Here is a 16249-nt window from a genome sequence, read left to right on the forward strand (position 1 = left end):
GTCGTATGAGGCGACTAAAATGCCGGGAGCAATGGGCTAGTAACCCCTTCTCCTGTAGACATTTACTAAAAAAGAGAAGAAGAAAAACTTTATAAAACTGGGATGCTTAAATGTGCGTGGATGTAGTACGGATGACAAGAAACAGATGATTGCTGATGTTATGAATGAAAAGAAGTTGGATGTCCTGGCCCTAAGCGAAACAAAGCTGAAGGGGGTAGGGGAGTTTCGGTGGGGGGAAATAAATGGGATTAAATCTGGAGTATCTGAGAGAGTTAGAGCAAAGGAAGGGGTAGCAGTAATGTTGAATGATCAGTTATGGAAGGAGAAAAGAGAATATGAATGTGTAAATTCAAGAATTATGTGGATTAAAGTAAAGGTTGGATGCGAGAAGTGGGTCATAATAAGCGTGTATGCACCTGGAGAAGAGAGGAATGCAGAGGAGAGAGAGAGATTTTGGGAGATGTTAAGTGAATGTATAGGAGCCTTTGAACCAAGTGAGAGAGTAATTGTGGTAGGGGATCTGAATGCTAAAGTAGGAGAAACTTTTAGAGAGGGTGTGGTAGGTAAGTTTGGGGTGCCAGGTGTAAATGATAATGGGAGCCCTTTGATTGAACTTTGTATAGAAAGGGGTTTAGTTATAGGTAACACATATTTTAAGAAAAAGAGGATAAATAAGTATAGAAGATATGATGTAGGGCGAAATGACAGTAGTTTGTTGGATTATGTATTGGTAGATAAAAGACTGTTGAGTAGACTTCAGGATGTACATGTTTATAGAGGGGCCACAGATATATCAGATCACTTTCTAGTTGTAGCTACACTGAGAGTAAAAGGTAGATGGGATACAAGGAGAATAGAAGCATCAGGGAAGAGAGAGGTGAAGGTTTATAAACTAAAAGAGGAGGCAGTTAGGGTAAGATATAAACAGCTATTGGAGGATAGATGGGCTAATGAGAGCATAGGCAATGGGGTCGAAGAGGTATGGGGTAGGTTTAAAAATGTAGTGTTAGAGTGTTCAGCAGAAGTTTGTGGTTACAGGAAAGTGGGTGCGGGAGGGAAGAGGAGCGATTGGTGGAATGATGATGTGAAGAAAGTAGTAAGGGAGAAAAAGTTAGCATATGAGAAGTTTTTACAAAGTAGAAGTGATGCAAGGAGGGAAGAGTATATGGAGAAAAAGAAAGAGGTTAAGAGAGTGGTGAAGCAATGTAAAAAGAGAGCAAATGAGAGAATGGGTGAGATGTTATTAACAAATTTTTTTGAAAATAAGAAAAAGTTTTGGAGTGAGATTAACAAGTTAAGAAAGCCTAGAGAACAAATGATTTGTCAGTTAAAAATAGGAGAGGAGAGTTATTAAATGGAGAGTTAGAGGTATTGGGAAGATGGAGGGAATATTTTGAGGAATTGTTAAATGTTGATGAAGATAGGGAAGCTGTGATTTCGTGTATAGGGCAAGGAGGAACAACATCTTGTAGGAGTGAGGAAGAGCCAGTTGTGAGTGTGGGGGAAGTTCGTGAGGCAGTAGGTAAAATGAAAGGGGGTAAGGCAGCCGGGATTGATGGGATAAAGATAGAAATGTTAAAAGCAGGTGGGGATATAGTTTTGGAGTGGTTGGTGCAATTATTTAATAAATGTATGGAAGAGGGTAAGGTACCTAGGGATTGGCAGAGAGCATGCATAGTTCCTTTGTATAAAGGCAAAGGGGATAAAAGAGAGTGCAAAAATTATAGGGGGATAAGTCTGTTGAGTATACCTGGCAAAGTGTATGGTAGAGTTATTATTGAAAGAATTAAGAGTAAGACGGAGAATAGGATAGCAGATGAACAAGGAGGCTTTAGGAAAGGTAGGGGGTGTGTGGACCAGGTGTTTACAGTGAAACATATAAGTGAACAGTATTTAGATAAGGCTAAAGAGGTCTTTGTGGCATTTATGGATTTGGAAAAGGCGTATGACAGGGTGGATAGGGGGGCAATGTGGCAGATGTTGCAGGTGTATGGTGTAGGAGGTAGGTTACTGAAAGCAGTGAAGAGTTTTTACGAGGATAGTGAGGCTCAAGTTAGAGTATGTAGGAAAGAGGGAAATTATTTCCCAGTAAAAGAAGGCCTTAGACAAGGATGTGTGATGTCACCGTGGTTGTTTAATATATTTATAGATGGGGTTGTAAGAGAAGTAAATGCGAGGGTCTTGGCAAGAGGCGTGGAGTTAAAAGATAAAGAATCACACATAAAGTGGGAGTTGTCACAGTTGCTCTTTGCTGATGACACTGTGCTCTTGGGAGATTCTGAAGAGAAGTTGCAGAGATTGGTGAATGAATTTGGTAGGGTGTGCAAAAGAAGAAAATTGAAAGTGAATACAGGAAAGAGTAAGGTTATGAGGATAACAAAAATATTAGGTGATGAAAGATTGGATATCAGATTGGAGGGAGAAAGTATGGAGGAGGTGAATGTATTCAGATATTTGGGAGTGGACGTGTCAGCGGATGGGTCTATGAAAGATGAGGTGAATCATAGAATTGATGAGGGGAAAAGGGTGAGTGGTGCACTTAGGAGTCTGTGGAGACAAAGAACTTTGTCCTTGGAGGCAAAGAGGGGAATGTATGAGAGTATAGTTTTACCAACGCTCTTATATGGGTGTGAAGCATGGGTGATGAATGTTGCAGCGAGGAGAAGACTGGAGGCAGTGGAGATGTCATGTCTGAGAGCAATGTGTGGTGTGAATATAATGCAGAGAATTCGTAGTTTGGAAGTTAGGAGGAGGTGCGGGATTACCAAAACTGTTGTCCAGAGGGCTGAGGAAGGGTTGTTGAGGTGGTTCGGACATGTGGAGAGAATGGAGCGAAACAGAATAACTTCAAGAGTGTATCAGTCTGTAGTGGAAGGAAGGCGGGGTAGGGGTCGGCCTAGGAAAGGTTGGAGGGAGGGGGTAAAGGAGGTTTTGTGTGCGAGGGGCTTGGACTTCCAGCAGGCATGCGTGAGCGTGTTTGATAGGAGTGAATGGAGACAAATGGTTTTTAATACTTGACGTGCTGTTGGAGTGTGAGCAAAGTAACATTTATGAAGGGGTTCAGGGAAACCGGCAGGCCGGACTTGAGTCCTGGAGATGGGAAGTACAGTGCCTGCACTCTGAAGGAGGGGTGTCAATGTTGCAGTTTAAAAACTGTAGTGTAAAGCACCCTTCTGGCAAGACAATGATGGAGTGAATGATGGTGAAAGTTTTTCTTTTTCGGGCCACCCTGCCTTGGTGGGAATCGGCCAGTGTGATAATAAAAAAAATAAATATATATATATTTTTTTTTTTTTTTTTTTATTATCACACCGGCCGATTCCCACCAAGGCAGGGTGGCCCGAAAAAGAAAAACTTTCACCATCATTCACTCCATCACTGTCTTGCCAGAAGGGTGCTTTACACTACAGTTTTTAAACTGCAACATTGACACCCCTCCTTCAGAGTGCAGGCACTGTACTTCCCATCTCCAGGACTCAAGTCCGGCCTGCCGGTTTCCCTGAATCCCTTCATAAATGTTACTTTGCTCACACTCCAACAGCACGTCAAGTATTAAAAACCATTTGTCTCCATTCACTCCTATCAAACACGCTCAAGCATGCCTGCTGGAAGTCCAAGCCCCTCGCACACAAAACCTCCTTTACCCCCTCCCTCCAACCCTTCCTAGGCCGACCCCTACCCCGCCTTCCTTCCACTACAGACTGATACACTCTTGAAGTCATTCTGTTTCGCTCCATTCTCTCTACATGTCCAAACCACCTCAACAACCCTTCCTCAGCCCTCTGGACAACAGTTTTGGTAATCCCGCACCTCCTCCTAACTTCCAAACTACGAATTCTCTGCATTATATTCACACCACACATTGCCCTCAGACATGACATCTCCACTGCCTCCAGCCTTCTCCTCGCTGCAACATTCATCACCCACGCTTCACACCCATATAAGAGCGTTGGTAAAACTATACTCTCATACATTCCCCTCTTTGCCTCCAAGGACAAAGTTCTTTGTCTCCACAGACTCCTAAGTGCACCACTCACTCTTTTTCCCTCATCAATTCTATGATTCACCTCATCTTTCATAGACCCATCCGCTGACACGTCCACTCCCAAATATCTGAATACGTTCACCTCCTCCATACTCTCTCCCTCCAATCTGATATTCAATCTTTCATCACCTAATCTTTTTGTTATCCTCATAACCTTACTCTTTCCTGTATTCACCTTTAATTTTCTTCTTTTGCACACCCTACCAAATTCATCCACCAATCTCTGCAACTTCTCTTCAGAATCTCCCAAGAGCACAGTGTCATCAGCAAAGAGCAGCTGTGACAACTCCCACTTTATGTGTGATTCTTTATCTTTTAACTCCACGCCTCTTGCCAAGACCCTCGCATTTACTTCTCTTACAACCCCATCTATAAATATATTAAACAACCACGGTGACATCACACATCCTTGTCTAAGGCCTACTTTTACTGGGAAAAAATTTCCCTCTTTCCTACATACTCTAACTTGAGCCTCACTATCCTCGTAAAAACTCTTCACTGCTTTCAGTAACCTACCTCCTACACCATACACTTGCAACATCTGCCACATTGCCCCCCTATCCACCCTGTCATACGCCTTTTCCAAATCCATAAATGCCACAAAGACCTCTTTAGCCTTATCTAAATACTGTTCACTTATATGTTTCACTGTAAACACCTGGTCCACACACCCCCTACCTTTCCTAAAGCCTCCTTGTTCATCTGCTATCCTATTCTCCGTCTTACTCTTAATTCTTTCAATTATAACTCTACCATACACTTTACCAGGTACACTCAACAGACTTATCCCCCTATAATTTTTGCACTCTCTTTTATCCCCTTTGCCTTTATACAAAGGAACTATGCATGCTCTCTGCCAATCCCTAGGTACCTTACCCTCTTCCATACATTTATTAAACAATTGCACCAACCACTCCAAAACTATATCCCCACCTGCTTTTAACATTTCTATCTTTATCCCATCAATCCCGGCTGCCTTACCCCCTTTCATTTTACCTACTGCCTCACGAACTTCCCCCACACTCACAACTGGCTCTTCCTCACTCCTACAAGATGTTATTCCTCCTTGCCCTATACACGAAATCACAGCTTCCCTATCTTCATCAACATTTAACAATTCCTCAAAATATTCCTTCCATCTTCCCAATACCTCTAACTCTCCATTTAATAACTCTCCTCTCCTATTTTTAACTGACAAATCCATTTGTTCTCTAGGCTTTCTTAACTTGTTAATCTCACTCCAAAACTTTTTCTTATTTTCAACAAAATTTGTTGATAACATCTCACCCACTCTCTCATTTGCTCTCTTTTTACATTGCTTCACCACTCTCTTAACCTCTCTCTTTTTCTCCATATACTCTTCCCTCCTTGCATCACTTCTACTTTGTAAAAACTTCTCATATGCTAACTTTTTCTCCCTTACTACTCTCTTTACATCATCATTCCACCAATCGCTCCTCTTCCCTCCTGCACCCACTTTCCTGTAACCACAAACTTCTGCTGAACACTCTAACACTACATTTTTAAACCTACCCCATACCTCTTCGACCCCATTGCCTATGCTCTCATTAGCCCATCTATCCTCCAATAGCTGTTTATATCTTACCCTAACTGCCTCCTCTTTTAGTTTATAAACCTTCACCTCTCTCTTCCATGATGCTTCTATTCTCCTTGTATCCCATCTACCTTTTACTCTCAGTGTAGCTACAACTAGAAAGTGATCTGATATATCTGTGGCCCCTCTATAAACATGTACATCCTGAAGTCTACTCAACAGTCTTTTATCTACCAATACATAATCCAACAAACTACTGTCATTTCGCCCTACATCATATCGTGTATACTTATTTATCCTCTTTTTCTTAAAATATGTATTACCTATAACTAAACCCCTTTCTATACAAAGTTCAATCAAATGGCTCCCATTATCATTTACACCTGGCACCCCAAACTTACCTACCACACCCTCTCTAAAAGTTTCTCCTACTTTAGCATTCAAGTCCCCTACCACAATTACTCTCTCACTTGGTTCAAAGGCTCCTATACATTCACTTAACATCTCCCAAAATCTCTCTCTCTCCTCTGCATTCCTCTCTTCTCCAGGTGCATACACGCTTATTATGACCCACTTCTCGCATCCAACCTTTACTTTAATCCACATAATTCTTGAATTTACACATTCATATTCTCTTTTCTCCTTCCATAACTGATCATTTAACATTACTGCTACCCCTTCCTTTGCTCTAACTCTCTCAGATACTCCAGATTTAATCCCATTTATTTCCCCCCACTGAAACTCTCCTACCCCCTTCAGCTTTGTTTCGCTTAGGGCCAGGACATCCAACTTCTTTTCATTCATAACATCAGCAATCATCTGTTTCTTGTCATCCGCACTACATCCACGCACATTTAAGCAACCCAGTTTTATAAAGTTTTTCTTCTTCTCTTTTTTAGTAATTGTATACAGGAGAAGGGGTTACTAGCCCATTGCTCCCGGCATTTTAGTCGCCTCATACGACACGCATGGCTTACGGAGGAAAGATTCTTTTCCACTTCCCCATGGACAATAGAAGAAATAAAAAAGAACAAGAGCTATTTAGAAAAAGGAGAAAAACCTAGATGTATGTATATATATATATGCATGTGCGTGTCTGTGAAGTGTGACCAAAGTGTTAGTAGGAGTAGCAAGATATCCCTGTTATCTTAGCGTGTTTTTGAGACAGAAAAAGAAACCAGCAATCCTACCATCATGCAAAACAATTACAGGTTTTTGTTTCACAGTCATCTGGCAGGACGGTAGTACTTCCCTGGGTGGTTGCTGTCTACCAACCTACTACCTATAATATATATATATATATATATATATATATATATATATATATATATATATATATATATATTAGTGTGTGTGTGTGTGTGTATGGAAGAATGGACGGGGGATTAAACCGTGGCTCTGGTGGCAACATGTCGAGCACTTCATTCAATGACAGTCGTTTATTACGACTTATATTGAGTTTATAGACTAGACGACTTTGAGGGGTGCGACAATAGATTTTACTGCGGAAGCTACTGGGGTTGTGGGAAGAGACAGTAGGGTCACAGACGGTGGTCGCTGACAGAAAAGATGAACAGACGTTCTGTATCCTGATTCTTACTATTGTAAACCTGGTAGTTCAGTGACAGAGCACTCAACTTGCTGCCGCTAGAGCTACAGTCCGGTCCCTGTCTATTCCTTTGCTTACTCGTTGACAATCGTTTATATGTTAGATTTTGTCTGCGTAGCGGCTGGTTTATTGCGCACCCCCATATTCGTCCTGTAAGAGCATATGGATACATATAAGGCCCAGGAACTAGGCCCTAGAATGGTTTATATTAGTACATCTGGATTTATATGTGCAATTCACTTACCTGTTGCAAGCATATTTAGAAATTATGCTTATTATGACCGGCATCTTATGTCAAGATTTCTTATCAAGGAAAATATCACATATGTTATACTGTTTATATTCCTCAACACTGTGGACAATCAAGATAGTGGCCATAGAGCTGGACACATTCTTTACGTTTGGTTTGATCATTATCTGTGTATCTGTCCAACTACCAGAAGTAGCCTGAATACTACATTAGTCTGTAACAATTCCAACCTTCAGTATCTACACACTACAGTAACAATTCCAGCCTTCACTTGTACATTCTACTTCGAAGTAAGATGCACCAATGTTGAAAGTTGGAAGCCGATCAGAAGAGGCGTTTTTATGGCAATATAAACACAAATGCAGTATAATGTGATCCTTTATTGACTACGTTTCGCCCACACAGTGGGCTTTTTCAAGTCACAAACAGAACTACCTGGGGTGGAAGGAACGCGAGTATTTATAGTCCGGCTGAGGTCAGGTGAAGAATGCTGCATCTGATGATGTACCGAGTTGGGTTGTAGAGTCTAAAAACTTGGGTAGCTTGGAAAGGAGACTGGACAAGTGTGTGAGCAGACCTTCTACAGTGTTCTTATGTGGGATAGCGATGAAGAAGTTTCTTGGCAAGTGGTTCAGCTATGTTATAGAAGCCACTATTCTGGTTGAAGTTGTCGGATATAGAAATAAGTGATGATTCCAGGATTCTTCGGTATTGGGTGTTGTCTTCTGTGGCGATAAGTCTTGAGTTTCTGTAGTTTATCAAGTGGTTGTGTGAATTACGGTGTTGTACGCAGGCATTCCTTGTGTCGTCAGACCTGCTTGCGTATTGGTGTTCTGAAATACGTGTTTGGAGGTCCCTTGATGTTTCGCCCACGTATAATTTGTTGCAGTCATTACAAGGGATTATGTATACCCCTGCAGAGGATGGAGGCTTGTCCTGCCTACTACTGGTGATGTCCTTGATGGTCGTTGTTGTGGAGGTAGATACTTGGAATGATGTTTTGGCAAAGATGTTGGAAACATGTTTGGCAATGGAGTTGGTGGGAAGGACTATGTATCTCTTCTCGGCAGTGTCTTCTCTGGGTGTGTTGAAGATGTTTAGTGCTCGCCGTCTGCAGAGAAGACACTGCCGAGAAGAGATACATAGTCCTTCCCACCAACTCCATTGCCAAACATGTTTCCAACATCTTTGCCAAAACATCATTCCAAGTATCTACCTCCACAACCACGACCATCAAGGACATCACCAGTAGTAGGCAGGACAAGCCTCCATCCTCTGCAGGGGTATACATAATCCCTTGTAATGACTGCAACAAGTTATACGTGGGCGAAACATCAAGGGACCTCCAAACACGTATTTCAGAACACCAATACGCAAGCAGGTCTGACGACACAAGGAATGCCTGCGTACAACACCGTAATTCACACAACCACTTGATAAACTACAGAAACTCAAGACTTATCGCCACAGAAGACAACACCCAATACCGAAGAATCCTGGAATCATCACTTATTTCTATATCCGACAACTTCAACCAGAATAGTGGCTTCTATAACATAGCTGAACCACTTGCCAAGAAACTTCTTCATCGCTATCCCACATAAGAACACTGTAGAAGGTCTGCTCACACACTTGTCCAGTCTCCTTTCCAAGCTACCCAAGTTTTTAGACTCTACAACCCAACTCGGTACATCATCAGATGCAGCATTCTTCACCTGACCTCAGCCGGACTATAAATACTCGCGTTCCTTCCACCCCAGGTAGTTCTGTTTGTGACTTGAAAAAGCCCACTGTGTGGGCGAAACGTAGTCAATAAAGGATCACATTATACTGCATTTGTGTTTATATTGCCATTGTGTCGGTATTTTATACCATTTATTTCCAGGCGTTTTTATGTTGCCTTGTGACCAGAGTGCGCATCGCATCGAAATAGTGTAATAATAATAATATTATTATATAATAATTTATTATTTTATTAATATTATTCTTTATTTACTTTTATTATTATATATTTTATTATTAGTATTATTATTATGTTAGTATTTTGTGATAGATATTATCAGTTCTATTTCTCGGCACATTTGCCTTATTTCTCTCAGGTGGAATATTGAATAAATATTTCAAATCGTTAAATTCTGAGGCAGCAACGGAAGTTAATATTTCCATTTGACTGTGGATTTGTTGAGAGCCTGGCACCACTCAGAGGAAAAATAATATAGTTTTGTAGAAGAATAAAAATCACAGCGCTGTGGCTGGAACAATTGAACTTCGCAATACTGTAGCTGGAACAGTTCTGCGTGACAATACTGTGGCTGGAATAATTCAGCGTCACACTACTGTGGCTGGAACAATTCATTGTAGCAATATAGTGGCCATAACAATTGAAGGTCACAATACTGTGGATGGCTGGAACAATTAAACGTCACAAATACTGAGACTGGAACAATTGAACATCACAGTACTGAGACTGGAATAATTGAACATCACAATACTGAGGCTGGAATAGTTCTCACACATACACTTGAGAGAGAGAGGGGGGGGGACTTGAGGCTACGTTTCGGAACATCGTGAACCATCATTAGTTGAATTGATAGTGGATCAGGAGGACGTGAATCATCGTAAAACGTTTTCATAGATTTATTTACACACACACACACACATACACACACACACACACACACACACACACACACACACACACACACACACACACACACACACACACACACACACACACACACACACACACACACTCACACCATAATAAATAAAGGGAAGTGGGTTTTGATGGCGTTGAAGGGCTCTTGATACAAGAAACTGTATCTATCCTTCACTTGCATCTAGCCCAGCTGCTTCCCATTTCCCTGGCGTTGTTTGACCCCTGCGGGTTTGGTGACTACCCATTAATATTACTTCCTGTTTAACCTTCACTCACCAGACGGAAGATGAGGAAGATAATTCTTTTTAATGGAGATATCGTTGGGGGGATAGAAGAGAGAGAGAGAGAGAGAGAGAGAGAGAGAGAGAGAGAGAGAGAGAGAGAGAGAGAGAGAGAGAGAGAAATACACAGACTGATGGAGAATGAGAGTGAATGAAAGGAAACGTAATAGAACGAAAGAAAAAGTTAAAAAATATGAAAAAGTGATAGATGGAGACTGAGAAAGAGTGCGAGAGACTATAGGGAATAAAAGAAAGCACTTGAGCGAAAGAGAAAAAAAATAATGTAAGAGAATTTATATATATATATATATATATATATATATATATATATATATATATATATATATATATATATATATATATATATGTGTGTGTGTGTGTGTGTGTGTGTGTGTGTAGTAAAAATATTCGAAACGAGATTAGAGAGAAGAGAAAGTAATAATTATAAATAAAAGAGCATCTGGCCGGAGTCAGACTTCAGTTGATACTGGAAAATCCCCTGAGGATCACGGGGATATATGAGTGAAACTGTAAGTTATGAGGCAGACTCCCTGGATGTCATCTGACTGTGCACCAAATGGGAGGTCAGTCTTTTCACCTTCTTGGGTGTCTCGTAACTGTCTTAGGTCTTCTGAACTAGCTGGATTCAATCTGCTGACGCTGTTGGCTGTCTCTGGACTGTTTGAGGCTTCCCGCAGGAGTTGGATCAATTTCTTTATCCGGTTGGCTGTCTCCTGTCGATCTGATGCCTTCTGGACCTGTTGGGGTCAAACTGTTGGCCAAATTGACTGTGTCCTGACTGTTAGCTGTTTAATGACAGAAGGCTCATAGATCAGATGGAGTCTGTTGACTCTGTTGACTGTCTGTTATTGGTTTGAAGCTTTTTCGGTGTATATACCGTGTGTGTGTGTCTGATACACAGGTGACATGGAACCTTTATGACTTTCGTGTAGTTGATAGGCTTTAAGTTCAACCAACCAGCAAAAGGGAACTCTTATTAATACGAAGTCTCACCTACATGAGGCTTTATCATGTCGGTGATAAAGCTTGTGTAACATCATGTAGTATGTCTTTCAACCAGCACAGGAACACCAATGTTGTCATCAGCAGCTAACTTGATTTAATACCAATCACCTCAGTATTCACACACGCGATCCCGGGACCGAGACCTTTCCAGCCAAATTTCTCAGCATATACACACTGAGGTCCCAGGACCGAAACTTTTCCAACTAAGCCTCTCAGTATTTATACACTGAGAATGAGCCAATGTAAATACGTACTATTTATTGAGTATTAAAAAATCCTTCACTTGTGTTTTACGGATGACACGCAGTCTTAATGACTTGGGAAGTCGATTGGCTTGAAATCTAATAAACCAACCCACCAACTGGAGCCCACTAGCGACAGCAACGCCATGGTGGGCTAGCGGGGAAGATATATATTTATGCTTGATGGCAGACCGGAAACTTGACCGGAAGTCATTCCCACCGTGTTGATGAACGCTGAAGATTTATCTTCCTACCGCTTGTGTAAATTTTGAGTAAAATTCCTACGCCTGGCTCACTTGGTAGCGGCGTAAGCTCCTACACTGAAGGACCGGGGTTCGATCCTCGTACGAGCAGAAATGTTGAGTATGTTTCCTCACACATGCTACCCCTGTTCACCTAGCAGTAAGTAGGTACCTGGGTTTAAGGTGTCTGGTGAGGATCGCATCATGGGGAAGAGGATTGAAAGGCCCCAGATGAAATAAGCCAGACAGTCAGATGACATCCTGACTTTACTGGATTATCCTGGGTTACTAACCTTCCGGGTTAATAATCCCGAAAAAAATATTCTAGATCTTTTTCCTTCTTCTCTTGTTCCTTCTTCTCGTCTTCCTTCTATTCTCCCTTCTCTTATTTTTCTTGGTTCTTCTCCTTTGTTCCCGTTTACATTTATCATTTATATAATGAATTCACCAATAGCCTGGTTGATCTGAGACAGTGTTGCGACTAGCGGAGGAGGATCAGTTCTCCGCTAATATTTGCACTGAGTGACTCGCACGGATTTAACGCTTCGTAAAATGAAATATACAGTGCATTTGGACACCTTCTTCTCCCGAGCCTACAGGCTCACCCCAACATCTCCCGAGCCTACAGGCTCACCCCAACATCTCCCGAGCCTACAGGCTCACCCCAACATCTCCCGAGCCTACAAGCTCAACATTTTATGAACAGTCTGCAGCACCACCCCCACCACTCGCATCCCCAACCTGTAGCCTCACCCCAGCACAATCTCCCCAGCCTGCATCCCCCATCTCAACGCCTTTCCCCAGTCTGCAGCCCCAGGTCAATGACCCTTCCCACCCTGCGACCAGCACTCCACAAACTCCCCCGCCCCCCTGCCTGCAATCTCATCACCCCCTCCCAGTGTGCAGCCTCCTTAACCCCCACCCCAGCGTTCTGGCACTCAATAACCCCCACCACAGGAGATAGATGGGTCCCACGCACGCTGCTGCACAATGCATGAAGGGGGCGATGCAGCTCTGGGTTTTGTCCCTCCCGGCAGCTAAGAAGATAGCAATTGATTCAACTCCACTCTAACTCCGTTAATGGTTTTCTGGGGATGGGAAGAGCAGAGAGTGAAGAGGAAGGGAGAGTGAGGAAGAAGGGAGTGAGAAAGAAGGGAGAGTGAGAAAGAAGGGAGAGTGAGAAAGAAGGGAGAGTGAGAAAGAAGGGAGAGTGAGAAAGAAGGGAGAGTGAGGAGGGAGGGAGAGTGAAGGGGGAGGGAGAGTGAGGAAGGAGGGAGAGTGAGGAGGGAGGGAGAGTGAAGAGGAAGGGAGAGTGAGGAGAGATAGGGGGACTTCCGGGATAGACTAGCTGGTGAGAACTTGGTTCATGAGACTGATAAGTGGTCGTTAAAAACACGGAATCATTATATAAGTGGTGTACCATACCGACTAGCGGATGAATGGGACACATTTGGTGTTTTTATAGACGCCAGTAAAGATGAACATCTGTTGCAGAAGAGTTTTATTCATCAAAACACGTCAGGGCAGACCTGCCCTGAAAGACGTTTCCGGCGTTCAGTGCCCCCGCAACCCGGTCCTAAATCAGACAGTAAACTACTTCAGTCGAATACAGAGACGTGGCATGCTAAGAGTATGTTACATTTTTTCGGCGTATGTCACATAAGGGTTTAACGATCAGGGGCCCCATCTTTATACCATTATTATTATTATTATTATTATTATTATTATTATTATTATCAAATTGGAAACTCTAAACCCAGCGCCTATGGGAAGGGGGGATGTGGAAGGTATTCAGGCTTAGTTCAGGGAACTGGAGCACAGATCCAATTCCGTAGATCAAGAGCCCCTCACGAGCGTCAAGAAACCTCCCTTGAGAGGCGTCGTTATACCAGAACCAGCCAATCACAGGGAAGCCCGCCAAAGCTGTGAAGCGATGTGGTACACTTCTTAAACAGCTTTGGAAGACTTACTTTTCCTACTGGCCACCACGGTTCACCGTATCTTGTTTTTGCATTCTCTTCATTGTACATAATTGTAAATACTGTACATAGGATGTATATGTTGTAAATACCAGCTTATTTTTGGTGAAGGAAATTCATTTATTCTCTTCTGTGTTTTGCTAGCTCCTAAGTGGTCATCGTGTTACGGCAAGGTGTGCAGGCCATATTTACACCTGTGCAGGTGTAATGGCATGATTGCAAACAAACCATACCACGGGTGGGGATAGAACCCGCGACGGTCTGGAGTTGTGAGACTCTGTGATCGCGGGTTCTATCCCCGCCCGTGGTATGGTTTGGTATCTTTTATATTGTAGACATTGGAAGAAGCGGTTAAGTAATTGTAAGGTATCCAGTGCCCTAGCCTTGATAGACGGTGTTCACTTCAGTCCATTAGTTTTGAAGGGTTTGTGTGTGTTCAGAAGCTTAGCCGTGTAGAGCTGATTGGTGTTTAGTCCCTTAGCCACTTTGAGCACGAGGGTGGCGACCTCATACTAGAACCAAAGATGAAGTATAGCACTACGTTGCTAACTCTTTTGACGAGAGTTGATGAGGAAGCTTAGTAGCCTCACTCTTACTTGGGCCACACCCGACGCCAACCAAAACTGAAGAACGAAATGGAAGGGGAACGAGGAACATCACCAGATACACCTTCTGTCATTATCTCTCTCACTGAATAATTTATTCAGTTGCTCGTACATCAAAAGCCGTGAGCTGTAACCAAGCAGTTTTACCCCATCACTGTATAAGGCACGCACCATAGAGGACATTTAGAGTATAAGGGGACAAGGCATCATGAGTAGGATTAGTATAAATCGTGGAGTATAACAAAGGAAGGGATTGTATAAGGAGTGAGCTACATGAAGGAAGAGGGGCTATAAATGGGATGGATCTTTAAAAAATGGTGGAGGCTCTATAACGAGTTAATTATAAGGACACTATGTAGATGTATATAAATATACAAGGCTGGATAGTACAAGGGATGAATCTATCCCGAAGAAGAAAGAAAGAACACCAGATTTGGACAATATAAAAGGCTTCTCATTACAAGGGACAGAGGAGAATAAAAGGGCTGGGCAATAAATGGCACTGGACAGTAAAAGGGGGCTGGATAGTATAAGGGGCTGGAGAGTTTAAAGGGCTGGGCAGTATAAGGGGCTGGGCAGTATAAGGGACTGAAGAGTATAAGGGGGTGGACGGTGAGAGGGGCTTAACAGTGCTAGAGAGGGTCGAAGCTGCAGTAGCTCGAGGGTTTTTGAGAAAAAGTCGTCCCCTGGAGACTTATTACGTCCATCCCAAGACCTCTATACCCTTACCACCCCTCTCTGTTTCTCTCTCTCTCTCTCTCTCTCTCTCTGTCTCTATCTGTCTTTGTGTCTCTCTCATTGTCTCTGTCTGTCTCTCTCTCTCTCTCTCTCTCTCTCTCTCTCTCTCTCTCTCTCTCTCTCTCTCTCTCTCTCTCTCTCTCTCTCTCTCTCTCTCTCTCTCTCTCTCTTTTACACAGGATTTGACAAGGTTAAGGATCCCTAGCTTTATTGACAAACTATTTACAGGTTAAGGATTCCTAACTTTATTGGCAAGCTAAGAGCTGTTACCTACATCAGCTCATTTGAAAGCATTTTTATTGTTATGAAAAATACAAGTAAGGAGCAGGATGAAGTTGGAGCCATCTGTGGGCCAGCATTTTCATTTGATCAACTGACTTTATTTCGTTGACATCATTATGCTGTACGAATGTGTTCCATACTCGAGTCATCCTGGGTATATATGATCTTAGATGGAGTGATGTTCTGGAGAAGGGTACAGCCAGAGAGAAGTTGCTGCTTCTACCCGTCTTGTGGTATAGAAACTTGCTTCACGCTGTCCTCGAAGTGGATCCAAGTGTGGGGACTTTTACAATATTGGCCTTGTACATAACAGTAAGGCCACCCACATCCCTCCTGTGTTGAAGGCTCTGCTGAAATGACGGATCTATCCAGGATTGGTTCAGGCGAGAGATGAGACTTCTTGTTCTGTTCTCTACTCTGTCAATCAGTCGGAGATGAGAAGGGGGGGCAGGCGAACCAAGAAAGTGGAGCATACTCAAGGTGTGAGCGTACTTGTGCCTCATACAGAATCTTGCAACCCCTACTGTCAAGCAGATGCAAGATACGGCGAAGTGCTGTAAGCTTCCTGGCTGCCTTGTTTGCAAGATTTACAACGTGGTTTTTCATGGTCAGTTTGGAGTTAAATTTCACCCCAAGGATATCAACTTCTTCTCCAGGTGCCAACAACCTCCCATTCATCCTTACTACTGCACCGGCATTACCATCTTGGTGCCTAGAGATCATCATCATTTGTGTT

The sequence above is a fragment of the Cherax quadricarinatus genome, chromosome 49 (assembly GCF_038502225.1).
Source record: "Cherax quadricarinatus isolate ZL_2023a chromosome 49, ASM3850222v1, whole genome shotgun sequence".
Lineage (NCBI taxonomy): Eukaryota > Metazoa > Arthropoda > Malacostraca > Decapoda > Parastacidae > Cherax > Cherax quadricarinatus.